Below are 14,477 nucleotides of genomic sequence, written 5' to 3' on the forward strand. Positions count from 1 at the left end.
CCATGGTGACTATCTGGGAGTCACCAATTACATCACTCTGATATATTCCCCCACCTTCCAACTCCGCAACTGCGGGCGGGGAAAGCAGTGAGGGGAGGGAGTGGCAGAAAGGGCGGGAATGGTGAGGAAAACATCCCCTCTCCTATATCCAGGGCCAAAAACTGGAATGCTATGAAATCTTCATATGGAAATCTGAATTCCACTAAATAAAATTGCTTTATAAATGTTCTCTTAACAGATATTGGTTATGTTCAGTAGTTTGCGTTTCTCAAATAACATTTAAAATGTATATTATAGGAGCTGTGCAATGACATTGGCACTGCAGGTTTGGGGGCACTTCAGTTCCTAGGATGGGGAACTGAGCCATCTTGGGAAAGTGAAAGATCTAAAAATGTACTCTATCCCCAGTTATCTCTACCCATCCATTTTATCTGGCTCTAGAAGGAAAACAAAATTTTGGTGGCTCTACTTTAACATGACAGGAAGGAATTGCTTTCACACGGAGAATACTTCTCTTAACATGTGACTGACCACAGACCTTACTCATCTGGGCTGCACATTTGTAAGAATAAAAGATGGCGGTATATAAAATTTCATTTTTTAAAAAAATGTAGACTGCTTTTAATCCACAAAGCATTTTTTAGCTAATAACCAAATGGATCCACTGTTACATAGGCAAAACTTTTCAGTTTGGCCACTAGAGGGCCCTTTGTGCGTGTCTGATACCCAACTTTAGACCGAAAGGTTTCACTTCACGTTCTATGTTTACGAGAGTTAACAAAATCTACAAAGCTTTATAAAATCTCTTTACCTTTCCTTCCCTGAAAATTCCCGATGGTAAATTTTGAACTCTAAAAGGCTAGGTAGGTATAATTTTCACATTAATTTCATAAATTAATCACTGCACTATCATGTACATGTACTTTTCTGCAAAAGATCATAAAAGATGCAAAAATATTCTTCTCAGTTCCCTGGGAGACATTTTATGCCGGGAAATATTCTTATTCATGCATTGTATTCATTTACAACCAGGCACAGTGAAAATCATTAAGTATTCATAAACCAGATGAACGATTCCAAGCCCAGTATTTGAAAGATGAGCTAGATTTTCTACCATGGCCATATGTCAGCAATCCCATTTTAAAAAGGGAAGGTTTAAGAATCTTTCTTATTGAAATCCATTGGTTCAAAACAATGTCTGCCTTCTTTTATCAGGCTGGGTGATTTTTTTGACTTTCAGGATAAGTGATTTATCATGTAATGCATTTCTTAATATAATCTTCAGAAGACAAACAAAAATGTTTTTTTCTCCCTAATCTTGGTCCTGAGAATTGTGTTAGATTGCTTTCTTTTTAGAAAAAATTTTAAATTTTCTTTTCTTAAATTTATTTTTGGCTGCTTTGGGTCTTGTTTCTGTGCGCAGGCTTTCTCTAGTTGTGATGAGCAGGGGCTTCTCTTCGTTGTGATGTATGGGCTTCTCATTGCAGTGGCTTCTCTTGTTGCAGAGCATGGGCTCTAGGCGCGCAGGCTCAGTAGTTGTGGCACATGGGCTTAGTTGCTCCGCGGCATGTGGGATCTTCCCTGGCCAGGGCTCAAATCTGTGTCCCCTGCATTGGCAGGCGGATTCTTAACCACTACACCACCAGGGAAGTCCCAGGTTGCTTTCTTAATGAAATTTTTGCTCACTTTCTATGAAGAATAGAAAACATGCTCTGAACCTCGTTAGATGCTAAAAATGTAAATTATTATTTTAATGGCCATTTCCCTAAGTACGGCTCCAAATCAAATATTATTAACAATGTGTATGTTATGCAGGAAGAGACTATGCATTTACTTCACGTAAGTTTAATTTTAAACTCTTGTCAATACAGGAAGGTGGGAAAGAAGGATGAAGATAGAAAGGATCATAGGAAAGGGAAAAAAAAGACCAATTTAACCTCTCTTTCCAGGAGATAGAATCAAACATTTGAAATAAGCTCAGGTGGTGTGGCCCCCTTTGGAGAAGACATTTAAAACAAAACTGTGCTTTTATTGATTCCTTTAACTTTTGGTACCACAAGCATATGAACCACACAAGCATAGATTTAGAAATAGTTAATGATTAACAGTAATGGGAATGCTTAATTCTGAATATCATCCTTAGCATTATTAACAGGGTTGTGTGTGTGTGTGTGTGTGTGTTTTAAACGAATGCAAAATTAGAAATCATGAAAATAATTGGTCTGTAGGAATCTTTTAATTTCCTGTTTAAGTGGTATTTAAAGATAAAGGTAGCAGGGATTGCCCGTAACGGTACCAAATAGATAACAGCACTGTAACGTCGATGGAGAGTCTAAGGTCTAGTGCTGATATGACTTTATTATTCTCAGAACGGAGTATTGGTTTCCTCATCTGTTCGCTGCCTGTGTTTCCTTTGTACTTTCATGTCTGTGCTACGACGTTCTAAGTCATTATCACCAGGCCCCAGGAAATATCACCAAATCGGCCCACTCCTGCAAGAGGAGTTTACTGTGTCACGTACCTGGTACCTTCTATTGTTTCACATAATTTCCTAGGATGGGGAGGGATATAGGGTTACAGAGAATCTTGACTCCCGCTTCGTCCTCTCATTCTTGCGTACGTGAGCTCTGTCTGGGACAAACGCCCTCATCCGTCAAAGCGCAGGTCTAGCCGCGAGCAGCGCAGGGCCCGGCACGTGACGGGCGGGGAGCCCGCCGGTCCCTCTGGGTTGGGGTGCGGAAGGCTCTGCCTTCCTTCCCCCTGTTACCCACAAGCCCTCGGGCCCGCGGGGCGAGAAGGAAGCAGGCGTGTGGGGCCCGGGGCCTGCCAGGGAGGCGTCCGAGGAGCCTGCCATCCGAGACTGTCCCCCAAGGCTCCGGTCGGAAATCGCTGCCACACGCAGAGCCCGGTGGGACAGGGAGCTCCTCTGTGACAACTGTCGGGCGGGAGACAACCAGGGTGGCACAGAAATCGCTGTCCCCTTTCCCGCTCATCTTAACCGGGCGCCCGTTTGTAGGGGATTTCTAAGGTCTAGGGAGGGCATCGCAGTGTCACCCCAAGCAGTCCCACCAGGTGATTGACATGTGCTGTTAGAAGCATCAAAGAACACGCACATGCACACTTTCGCCTCCCAGGCCCAACCTCTATCCTGCCTTCTAGTTTTGTTTTGTTTTTCACTTTCCTCCGCGTCGTGCCTTTCTGTCTCTCCGCCTTTATCGCCTGCGGTCTCACTTCCAGTCGAGACCCCGCCGGGCCGCTGGCGTTTCAGGCTCTCCCCCAGCCCCTCCTTTCCGCCCGCCGACTGGCTTCTTCCTCCTTTAGCCCACTGCGCCCCGAGCCCCGGACTGCATTTCCCGGCAGGCGCCGCGGCCAGCGGCCAATGAGCGGCTGAGGATTTGGCGGCGGCGGCGCCCCGAGAGTCGGGGTGGGGGGGGCTTTGTGCGCGGCGGCGGCGGCGGCGGCGGCGGTGGCGGTGCCTGTGGCGGCGGGAGCGGGCGGCGGCGGCGACCAAGACGGAGGTGGAGGCGGAGGGGGACTGTCCACTGGTCGCCGCGGAGAGGCGTGCGAGGCCGAGTCGAGCCCCGACGACGACCCTGCTGCCCCAGCCCGGCCGCCAGCCACGGGCTGGTCTCTGGCAGCTGCAGCTGCGCGGCGACCCCCATCCCTCCGGCTCCGCTGCCCACCCCACCGCCCGCAGTCTTCCTCCTCTTGCTGCGCGCCCGGCCCGGCCTGGCCGTGGCCCTCCTCGGTGCCGGCCGCCATGGCAGAGGCGTCCGGCGCGGGGGAAATCTAGCCCGGGGATTTCATGCGGCCTAGCTTGGTTCCGCCTCCTCCTCCCGCGGCCCCGGCGGCTGCCTGCACCCCAGCCCTACTCCGGGCCTCCGTGTGTCTCCTGTGATCGTACTGACACGGCCGGGGGGTTAGAATGGAACAAAGTGAAGGTAAAGTGAATGCGTGTGTATGTGTGTGTTTGTGTGCGCGCGCTCTGGAAGGAAGCGCTGAGGTGGGGACGGCGAGGAGGGGGCGACCTAGGGATGGGACCCGGGTAGGGAGAGAGACCTTAGCAGGGATGGGAGGACTAGCGGGTGGCCTGAAAGGGTTCGAGGGGAGTCTAGAAGGATGAAGCAAGGCGGGGGATGTGGAGGGGATTGGGAGGTGGGGCAGGAGAGGTAGGATTGGGATAAGGGATGGAGTGGCGCTAAGCTGGGAATTGGGAGTAGAGGTGGGATGGAGGCGGGGATAAAGATGGAACGGGGGAGGGGTAGGGGGAGAGGAGAAGAGTTAGGTTTGGAGATTAGAGACCTGGGCGGACAGAGAAGTAGGCAGGTTTGGGGGTGGAGTATGGGAACTAGGAGAGTCTGGGGGAAGGAGAAAGAATTAGGTGGAGAGATGGGGCCTCAAGGGAGACACGAGGGGAATGGAAGTGGAGGAAAAGGTGGATTAGGAAAAAGGGATGAGAAATGCTTGAGACAGGATGCAATAGGAAGATAGGAAATAGACTCAGGAACTGGGAGACCCAGGATCGGGCTCGGGAAGGAAATTTACTGAATGTTGAGAAGGATGAGAACTATGGACCAAGCGTCACAGAGTGGGAGGAAAAGAAGGGGAAGGGGGTTGTTAAAGTGTTAGGAAGGGAAAGCCTTTTGTTCCTATATTTGTGTGTATTCTGTGCCTTTTCTTTCAAGGCTAGATAATGGAGAAGCTAGTGGTTATGGTGTTGTGAAATGGGGAGGTGTGGGTTTTACAGCTTTGAGGTGCTTTGAGGGAGGAGGAGGTGTGTTCGTGTAATGGTAGCAAGACAGAGAGAGACATGGCCATAATTTGATGGTTTTGGTGAGGAGTGAAGACTATTCAGATTTAAAGGGGGCAGGGGCAGCCATGTTTGCTGCCAGGCACTGCAGTGTAAATAAATTCCTTCTTCTCTCCGACATCAGTATGAATCTGGAAGGGGCCAGTTCAGATTGTTAACCCCCTTTCTTTCTATTCATGAACTCTTCCCATACATCTTGGGGTTATTTAAAATTATTCATAACCACCAAAGGAGGTAGTAATGTTTTCCATCTTGTGTGTTTTGCTGCCCCCCCCTTCCCCTTTTCTTTCTGGTTGCGAACAAGGCATGCTAATGAACTGCGGTGTAAAATTTAACCCCTTTAATAAAGTTAAAACTATATTTTTTACTAGCTGAAGGAATCCTTACTACTCTTATTTCAAACATGATCATGAAAAGGCTTTTAAATGTTGAAAATTCATTTGTTTCAGAAGCCTCAGAAGCAGTCAACATGTTTTCTGCAATTCTTTAAGTAAACAAGGAAATTGCCTCGGTTATTTTACTTGGGCTTGTGCTCTCGGCAAAGCACTGTGTGAGGGGAGAGGAGGGGTAGGAAGGTCTGCTGTGGTACATTATCTGCTTGCTGTAGTTTGCGTGTTGGAAAATTAGAAATGTGTGTATTTTAAAATGGTGTTTCTGATGGCTCTTGCTTATAGGTGATGGGTGTGTTAAGAAGTGTTTTCTTTTTTAAAATAAACTCTCTTCCATCCTTTCTCTTTGCTTTCATACAATTGCCCGGTACAATCTCCAAATGTCAGTTCAGCACAGTGCAGTGATCTATGAAGCAGGCATGCAGAGCTCAGAGCGTCATTCAGGTGCCAGGATTTTTTGGTGGGAACTTCAGGTCACTCTCAGGAAAGCTACAGTAACTCTCAAATGTATTCAAGTGTACCTACTTATGTGATTTGAAATAGTTACTATTCTAAAGCTTTAAATACTAACAAACTTACAGGAGCTGAACTAAGTGGAGCCTATTTTATTTTCATATTGAAAAGGATTAAATGTGTGTGACCTTTTGTTTTTGTTTTATTATTGTAATTGGGAGAATCCAAACTTTAATCCGTCATATTGGTATTGAAACTGTTCTCTAATACCAGGAAGGCCTGTTAAAATTGTAATATGATGGACTCAAACCAGTTGTGCTACATATTGATTTAATCTATCCTAATTCCTCATCCTTTCAAGTTGTTATATAGAATTTTAGGATGTGTTCTTGGTCTGCTGGCAAAATTAAATTGAATATTGTTAGAGTGTTACTTTGGGAGAGCACTTTTAGTATAGAGGTCAGATATACAACTTATTTTGATTTGATAATATTCAGCCTGAATTTTTAAAAATCTTATGAGAAAAAGTTCCACTCAAAAAATCCATTCAGTATGCTTTTTTGGGATTTATTTTTATGGAGATTTCATTTTTATATCTCTCACTTGATTGACATGTTATTTGTAATTAATTTGTGAATGAACCATCAGTGCCATAAATTTTTAGGAAAATGAGAAATTGTTGTATATTAAAATAAGAAAAGACTCTTGAAAGCTTGAATTACTTTAAAAAAAAAAGTTTATTCCTAGATATTCGGCATTTTGTAAAGATAAATGTCGCCTGCCCAGTTGTCATGAGTATTCTGGCTCCTGGCTAGGTATCCACATGTAATGAAGAAGGCTACTCTAGTTAGTTGATACTTAATTAAAACCCAGACTGTGCTCTGATTACCATGTCTCTCATCAGCTCACCTGCTACCTGTGATAGCTTTTTTTTTTTTTAACTTTAAGTTAATAGATATGCCCTTTTTTATACTGATCAGATTGAATGAGTTTGGGGTAAAGGAAATTGGTTGCCTTTGAGATTGGTCATCCTTGAATGAATTGCCAAAGTCTTTAGTCAGTTGTCTGATTCTAAAAGACACTCCATTTCTGGAATTTATAATAATATTTATAATAAGCCTAGTAATGGCTACTAATAGCTGTTGTCCTCTAACAGTGTGCTGCGCTAAATGTCTTATATGGATGATTTCCCTTCATCCTCTCAACAGTTGTGGGAGGGTTAGTACTGTTAACTCCTTTTTTACAGATGGAGAGACTGAGGTTAAACACCTTAATAACACACAGATGGTAAACAGCAAAGCCAGTATACGAACCCAGGTCTTTTCTAATTATAAAACCTGATCAGCAGACCTTTACTTTTATTTTCTTGTAAAGATTCATAAAAATAATACACGTTCATTATTTAATTTTTTTTGAAATATTATAAAAGACTATAAGAGGTTTAAAAAAAAGTTAACACTCTGTTCTCCACTGACAACCATTTTGAAGTTTCTTGGGTGTCCTAGAAAATTTCTGTACGTATGTACGTACATCTGTCTTAAAATACATACAAATTCTATCACACAGTTTGCATTTTGCTTTTTTGTTTTAGTAGGCTACCTGGGACATCCTTTCAAACAAGCACATATGGACCTACAGCTTTCTTTTTTTTAAGGGTCATATAGTATTCCATTGTTTGAAATATTGATTAATATTAACATTAAGTTGTTAACAAGCTTTTGCTATTACAAGTAATGTAGCAGGGCCTGAATTAAGTTCCTAACAGCCTATTTAAATAGAAGAGATATAGTCCAACTACTTTATTTTACAAGAGAAATCACTGAGACCAGAGAAGTTAAGTCCAAGGCTTTGGTGAAAAACCTGTCACTTGACTCTTTATACCACATCACATTACTTTATTATTGTGGAAGTATTTGTGCATTCTGTGAAAGCTCAAGGTGAGGGGGAATACTCAAGGTTAGGCATGGTTAGTATAATGAGCACAAGGGGATTAAGTTGCAGTGAGGTAAAGGCTCTTGCTTCTCTTTTTCCATACTTTGTTCACCATGTTGTACATATAGCGTTTATACAAAATAATTTTACATGCATAAATGACTCTTGTCCAGGTATCTTGAAGTTTGTATTTTGGGTAATGAAGTGGTTTTGGCAGAATTTTTCCTGTTTTAACAAAATTATCAATGAAATAAAAAAATAAGAGGTCTATCATGGTCCTGGAAAAGAACTTGGAAAGAATACCTAATTGAAAACAAGTTTTAAAAAAATCTTAGGCATCACTGATTATTTTTAATTATTTTTTACTATCAAGAAGAAAATTCGTAACCGTGGATACTTATTCATTGAATTCCTTTAAAACAAAAAGTCTGTTTTAGACACTTAAAAAATTAAAATCATTAAAGCTTTAAAAAGGTTTAGAATTTGGTATCTATCCATAAAATCTATTTTGGTGCATTGCTGTTTTTAGTTTTACCAAAAAAAAAAATAGGAGTCTATTATTTTTTGAAAGAGCAACTAAGATGATTTATTCATGTGTTAATAAATAACATGTCCAGCATTTGAGTTTTTTTTTTTTTTTTTTTTTTTTTTTGCGGTACGCGGGCCTCTCACTGTTTGTGGCCTCTCCCGTTGCGGAGCACAGGCTCCGGACGCACAGGCTCAGCGGCCATAGCTCACAGGCCTAGCCGCTCCGCGGCATGTGGGATCTTCCCGGACCGGGGCACGAACCCGTGTCCCCTGCATCGGCAGGCAGACTCTCAACCACCGCGCCACCAGGGAAGCCCGCATTTGAGTTTTTAAATGAATGGTGAGCTTTATTTCTGCAGGCTAATCTTTTAATAAATATAAATATAAATTTAAGAAACTGATTATACTACGACTACCTAACACATTTTTTAAATACTCAGAGGTTTTTCATTTTGTTTTTATTGTTGACCTTACTAAGTACTTAATAAGTACTTTTAAACACTTATGTATTATGTTGTGCTAGTACAGGGTGGCATGAAAAGAAGGAAAAAGGCATATTTAAAATTTTGTGATTTAGAGAATGTTCAGTTTTTACTAGATAGATGTGTTTTGTTACTTCTAAAGTACATCTGCTTATTGACAAAATTTTGCATTTGAAAAGCTCTTTGATAAATGATTCTTGGCTTATTCTTAAATTTTAAATGTGAATCTGTGTTATCATTGACTGATCTACAATGAGAATTCTTTTTCTACTATGTCCCTCTTTCATCTAGATTTAGAACTATATTGAGAGAGTGAATAGGAAAATTTTACAAATTTATATTCATATAGTTTCCATTTTAACCATATACATATATGAATATTATTATCTAACAATACTTTGTTTTACGTGATCTCTTCTGAGATGTTTGATAGAATTCCAGCACAATAACTTGTGTGTGTGTGTGTGTGTGTGTGTGTGTGTGTGAAGTTGGAAAGCACAATAATTATTTAACTCAATTTAAATAAGTAGGTATTTTAAATTTAAGAAATGTGTGGCTTCCTGGGATTTTGTGGGTAAAATAAAATTTAGTTTATCAAATTTATTTGAGATTCAAAAGATTAGGAAATCTCATGTGGAGGCTTGCCTACTGGCATTTTGGCTGTAGCCAAGACGGTATTGTGTCTAGTGAGTCTTGTGTTACTCACATCTCTTAGCTGTGGAGTCTTAAGAAAGCTGTACATAAAAAACAAACAAACAAGCAAAGACTTTTTAAAGTGCATTTTAAAGACTTTTGTAAAACATGACATATAAAGATAAAAGCGTAAAACCTAAATGTACGGTATAAACAAATAATTAGAAAACAAACATCATGTAGTCACCACCCAGGTAATATGCCCTGTAAGAAAAGCTGCAGAGACAGTCTCATTGGTTTAAGTGGTATTGTCTTGGTGGTAGTTGGACTTGAGGGATAACACTGTGCTGAAAAGAAAGCTGAAAAATTAATAACCATGAGGAGTCAGCACAGGTAAAAACTGAATCGCCAGTTTTTATTTGTTGTTATCAAAAGGGTTATCTAGGCAATTAAAAAAAGTTTCCTAACATTTAGTGTAGTCATTTAGTCATTTGAAATCTTGGTGCTTTACTAATGAATGTGAAACAAAAAGTAATGCTGAATCCTACAAGAATCGTGCCATGTTGCATAAAGCTGTTTCTTCAGAGTTCATCTCTGATGCAGTTTTTGGTAGGATTCAGTGACTACTGGTTTTAGATTTATGTGCAGACTCTAAGAATGGCTTTTGCTTAGGAAATGTCAGATTTGCCTGTATCTGTGCCTGATACCTAACTTAAGTATCTTATTTACAAAAACTAGTTTGACTCTCTTGCTTTCACATTAATGTAACCATTAGAAAAAGTATTAACCTGAACAGTGGCAATCTATGTTGACTCTTCCATCCTTGGCGCCTCTTGATTCTTACCTTGTCTGCATCTTGGCTAGGTGAACCAGATTTCTTTTTTAACTGGAGAAACCTACTTTAATGTGCTTCCCTGACTTTCTAGACATATTTTCTTATATGTATGGAAAAGTTAAATGTTGACTTTGGAGGATTTTGATAGCAGAAAACAGTTGAATTTTTTTGAGAATTTTAAAAAATTTTATTATTTATTTATTTGTTCATTTTTGGCTGCGTTGGGTCTTCATTGCTGCGCGTGGGCTTTCTCTTGTTGTGGAGAGCGGGGGCTACTCTTTGTTGTGGTGCATGGGCTTCTTATTGCGGTGGCTTCTCTTGTTGCGGAGCACGGGCACTAGGCACGCGGGCTTCCGTAGTTGTGGTGTACGGCCTCAGTAGTTGTGGGTCACAGGCTCTAGAGCGCAGGCTAAGTAGTTGTGACGCGTGGGCTTAGTTGCTCTGTGGCATGTGGGATCTTCCCGGACCAGGGCTCGAACCCGTGTCCCCTGCATTGGCAGGTGGATTCTTAACCACTACGCCACCAGGGAAGTCCCAAAGTTAAATTATTTTTCCCCTCTGACTACCTGATGAATACAGATTATTTGCATAAAACTCTGCAATGTGGACTTTAAGAAGGACATTTTAAGAACACATGTGCATACATAAATTAAAGCCTTTATTTGGCTATTATAATTTTGTTACTTTAAGCTGTCTGTGTTTTTCTTGATCTCTGCTGGATCCAAATATCTTGCAATATGGTATTTCATATTTGATTGTGGTGAGAAACTTCATGCTATGCTTCACCTAAAATTCCAATAGAATGTTGTTCTTTTTTATTCTGGGTGAAGGTTAAATACATCCCTTGCTATTTTTTTCTCCTGCAAGGATGAGAAATAATTATTTTAAATCTTGAAATGACTGTATATGTTGAGTTTTCCTAGATGTGGAAACACACATAATTTAATGTAATAGTTTTTTAAACCTAAAGTAGGTAATTTGGCTTTGTATATGAAGTAGGGTTAATATACTTTTGATCATCTCATGCTTTCTGTGTTGTTATCACCTGTACAATTTAGCCTTGATCATTAGAATTTATTTTATTGTGTCATAGAATTAGGGTGTTGAGGTTAAGGTCTTAATTAAGGTATTACATCCATATGCATATAGGTCCACACACACAGTACCCCTAAGAAATGCTGATAGCCCTATTAGGTTTTTTCTTATAGAATCTTTTTTAAAATTTATTTTTATACAGCAGGTTCTTATTAGTTATCTATTTGATACATATTAGTGTATACATGTCATTCCCAATCTCCCAATTCATCCCACCACCACCACTACCCCCAGCACTATTAGTTTTTAATTTTTAATGGAAAATTTGTACTTTCCAAAGTGGCTGGTAGTTTTAAAATAACATTTATTATGTTTAAGTTATGAAAGGGTAGTTTACTGTAGAGAAATTGAACACCAGTGAGATATAAAGAAGGTTAAAATCACCTGAAATCCTACCAACTGGAAACAACTACAGTTAACATTTTGTTCTGTATCTTTCCAGTGTTTTTCTTATGCATACCTGTATTTTTTTTTTACAAATTGGAATAGTATATAATATTATTTTATAACCTGCTTTATTGTGAAATAAATTTTTTTGAGAATGTGATTTTTTAAACTGATATATAATTTCATTGTATGGTTGTGCCATATCTATTTACCATTATTCTGTTGATGGCGTTTTAGGCAGTTTGCAATTTTTAGATAAAATTTGATGAACATTCTTACATATTTAAAAAGTTGTATGACTGTAATGATTTGATTACAATAAATTCCTAAAAGTAGAATTACTTAACAGGTCTGAACATTACAAAAGTTTTTGACACATATTTCCAATATTTTCTCCAGAAAGGTTTTTTTTTAAATAACAGTTTCGTTGAGAAATAATTCACATACCGTACAAGTTACCCATTTAAAATGTACAATGCAGTGTTTTTTAGTATATTCATAGAATTGTGCACCATCACCACAGTCGATTTTAGAACATATCCAGCAAGGTTTGAACCAATTTAAACTCCTAGCAATATCAGAAAGGCTTTATTTTAAAAAACTGCATTTATTTGTGGTTTTTAAAGTGTAGTACAGGTATACAAGAATGCAGCAGTTTGTGTGATACATTTTTTCTTTATAATTCCTATCACTTATTTTGAAAAATTTTATTTCCAGCCTTATTGAGTTGTAATTGATGATATATACTTTATATCAATCTATGGAGATTTTAAAAGTCATTTATGAAAACAAGATGCTCATATTCTTGTGTTAAGAAAACATGACAAAGTTTAAGCTTATAAAACAAAGGATGAGGTAGATTTTTTGAATTATAAAATTATCTTTCCGTTCAGTCACGATGCCTTTATTGAGAAAGCGTTGTATGTGGTTTAAAATACCTTTCTTTTGGGCTTCCCTGGTGGCGCAGTGGTTGGGAGTCCGCCTGCCGATGCAGGGGATGCGGGTTTGTGCCCCGGTCCGCGAGGATCCCGCATGCCGTGGAGCGGCTGGGCCCGTGAGCCATGGCCACTGGGCCTGCGCGTCCAGAGCCTGTGCTCTGCAATGGGAGAGGCCACAACAGTGAGACACCCGCGTACCGCAAAAAAATAAAATAAAATAAAATAAAATAAAATACCTTTCTTTTCATTCAGATTTTATTCAGAAGCACCTTATATTAGGAAATGTCTATGGAAAGTATGCTATACCTATGTAGTTAACTATAGCAAACTTATTGTATAAAATGTATGGCTTTCTTTTTATTGAGAGGTTTGCTTTGCTCTAACTGACCTTCACCCTGAAAGTTGTTCTGTTTGCTTTAAGCCATTTAACAAAACTTTTTTTTTTTTAACTTGATGGGCAGTGGAGTGTAGGGCAAGTGTCAGGGAGACCCGAGTTCTTACTCCCACCGTACCTCTACCACTGGGGCTCAGTATTCTTACCTCTGAATTGGAGATGAAAATGACTACTTTTTGCAATTATAGAGATCTAAACTAGAAGTGCTAGAGTGTGCCTAGAACTGGACCAGGCATGTAGCTGATAATAAATGACTTTTAAAAAAATATAAGAATAATAGCATATGCAAAATGAGTTAGTCTTTAGTCGAATGTTTCATCGATGAAGATGTGAATCAGTTGGCCTAAACTCACTTTTATAGAAGTTAAAAGTTGAATCTTAGTTAGTGCTTGAGCAGAATCTTTGCATGGGTTATATGGGTGTTTCTCAGTTGGTAAAGAGAATTCATGCTGTTACAAGTAGGAACATGAAGTTAACTTTCCAGTCCAAATTTACTTCCACTGTTGTTATTACAAAAGCATGATGGCTCTAGCTTCACCAACGCTTCATGTTCTGATTAAGCAAATAGGTGATAATGTAAAATTTGAATATAGTATGAAGTTCCTTATGTTCTTTTATTGTTTATTTTAAAAATGAAATGTTGAATATAATTGAACCTAAAATACTAAAGTGATAAACCTGATGACCCAAAAAAAAAAAAAAAGAAGAAAAACCCCTGGTCTTTATAGGAAAAATAAACTTAGTAAATTATCATTTTAGATATTATGATAAATTAATTGCTTAGTACTTTAAAAACTACATTATAATTTCTGTGATACCTTGCCTTGATATGGTAAAAGAAAGTAAAATTTGAACAATCTCAAACCTGTTTTCTGTAATTTAAAAATTTGTTAGGGAAAGAGGAAGGAAAATATGTGGATGAACTTGTTAGTTTACTAGATTTCATAGTGAATGGAACAAGATGACTGATATAAGTTACTTAGTTTGTCATAAATTTCACTGTGAGCCAGTCCCTTGATGTAAGGGATTGGAAAATAATTTAATGTGAATTTTCTTCCAGTCATAATACCATGTCTGTTGTTGCTGGGTGTGGTCAAGAACAAAGTGAAGACTTTGAGGTTAAACCAAATAGATAAGGGAAATTGCATGTTTTATTAGTAAGTTTTGTATTGGTACAAGGCAGTTCAATAAGTAATGTGGTTTAGTCAGAAAAAAAACTACAAAGCAACCTAAAATGTTGTGTAACTTAATAGAATCATAGTCAAGTGAAAATTGTGTGACTGTATTTAGTGACAGGGGTTTTTTTGGTGTTTAATTGTGTTTCATTTCACATAGGTCACTCCCTTATACAGGACATTTTCATGTCCTTGACCATCATCTTTCTCTTAACACAATTTTAGTGGAAAATTATTAAGTGAAAATTTCAGAATATATTTGGGGTGATGATACTAGAGTTAAACAGATTAGTAGTACCGTTATGTTTTAACAATAGTATTACTCTATTACTAGTGGTATAAACTAAGGAAAATTAAAAATGATAAGAAAAGGTGCTACTTCTCTAATACACCTTGATTACTTAGAGAATTTTGTAGAAAGAAATA

At 39.1% G+C, this 14,477-nt stretch overlaps 1 protein-coding gene across 5 annotated transcripts in view; it reads left to right on the forward strand.

Moving 5' to 3' along the window:
* NSD3 (nuclear receptor binding SET domain protein 3) overlaps positions 1–14,477 on the forward strand; it is a 108,225-nt gene that overhangs the window by 721 nt on the left and 93,027 nt on the right. For 4 of the 5 annotated variants that reach the window (XM_079908952.1, XM_079908954.1, XM_079908955.1 and 1 more), the window contains exon 1: positions 3,806–3,941. The exons of the other annotated variant lie outside the window; for it this stretch is intronic. The gene's annotated coding sequence lies outside the window, so the exon portion shown is untranslated. Of the gene's footprint in view, positions 1–3,805; positions 3,942–14,477 lie in introns of those variants that run through there. 5 annotated transcript variants of the gene reach the window in all.

The sequence above is a fragment of the Stenella coeruleoalba genome (assembly GCF_951394435.1).
Source record: "Stenella coeruleoalba genome assembly, chromosome: 21".
NCBI lineage: Eukaryota > Metazoa > Chordata > Mammalia > Artiodactyla > Delphinidae > Stenella > Stenella coeruleoalba.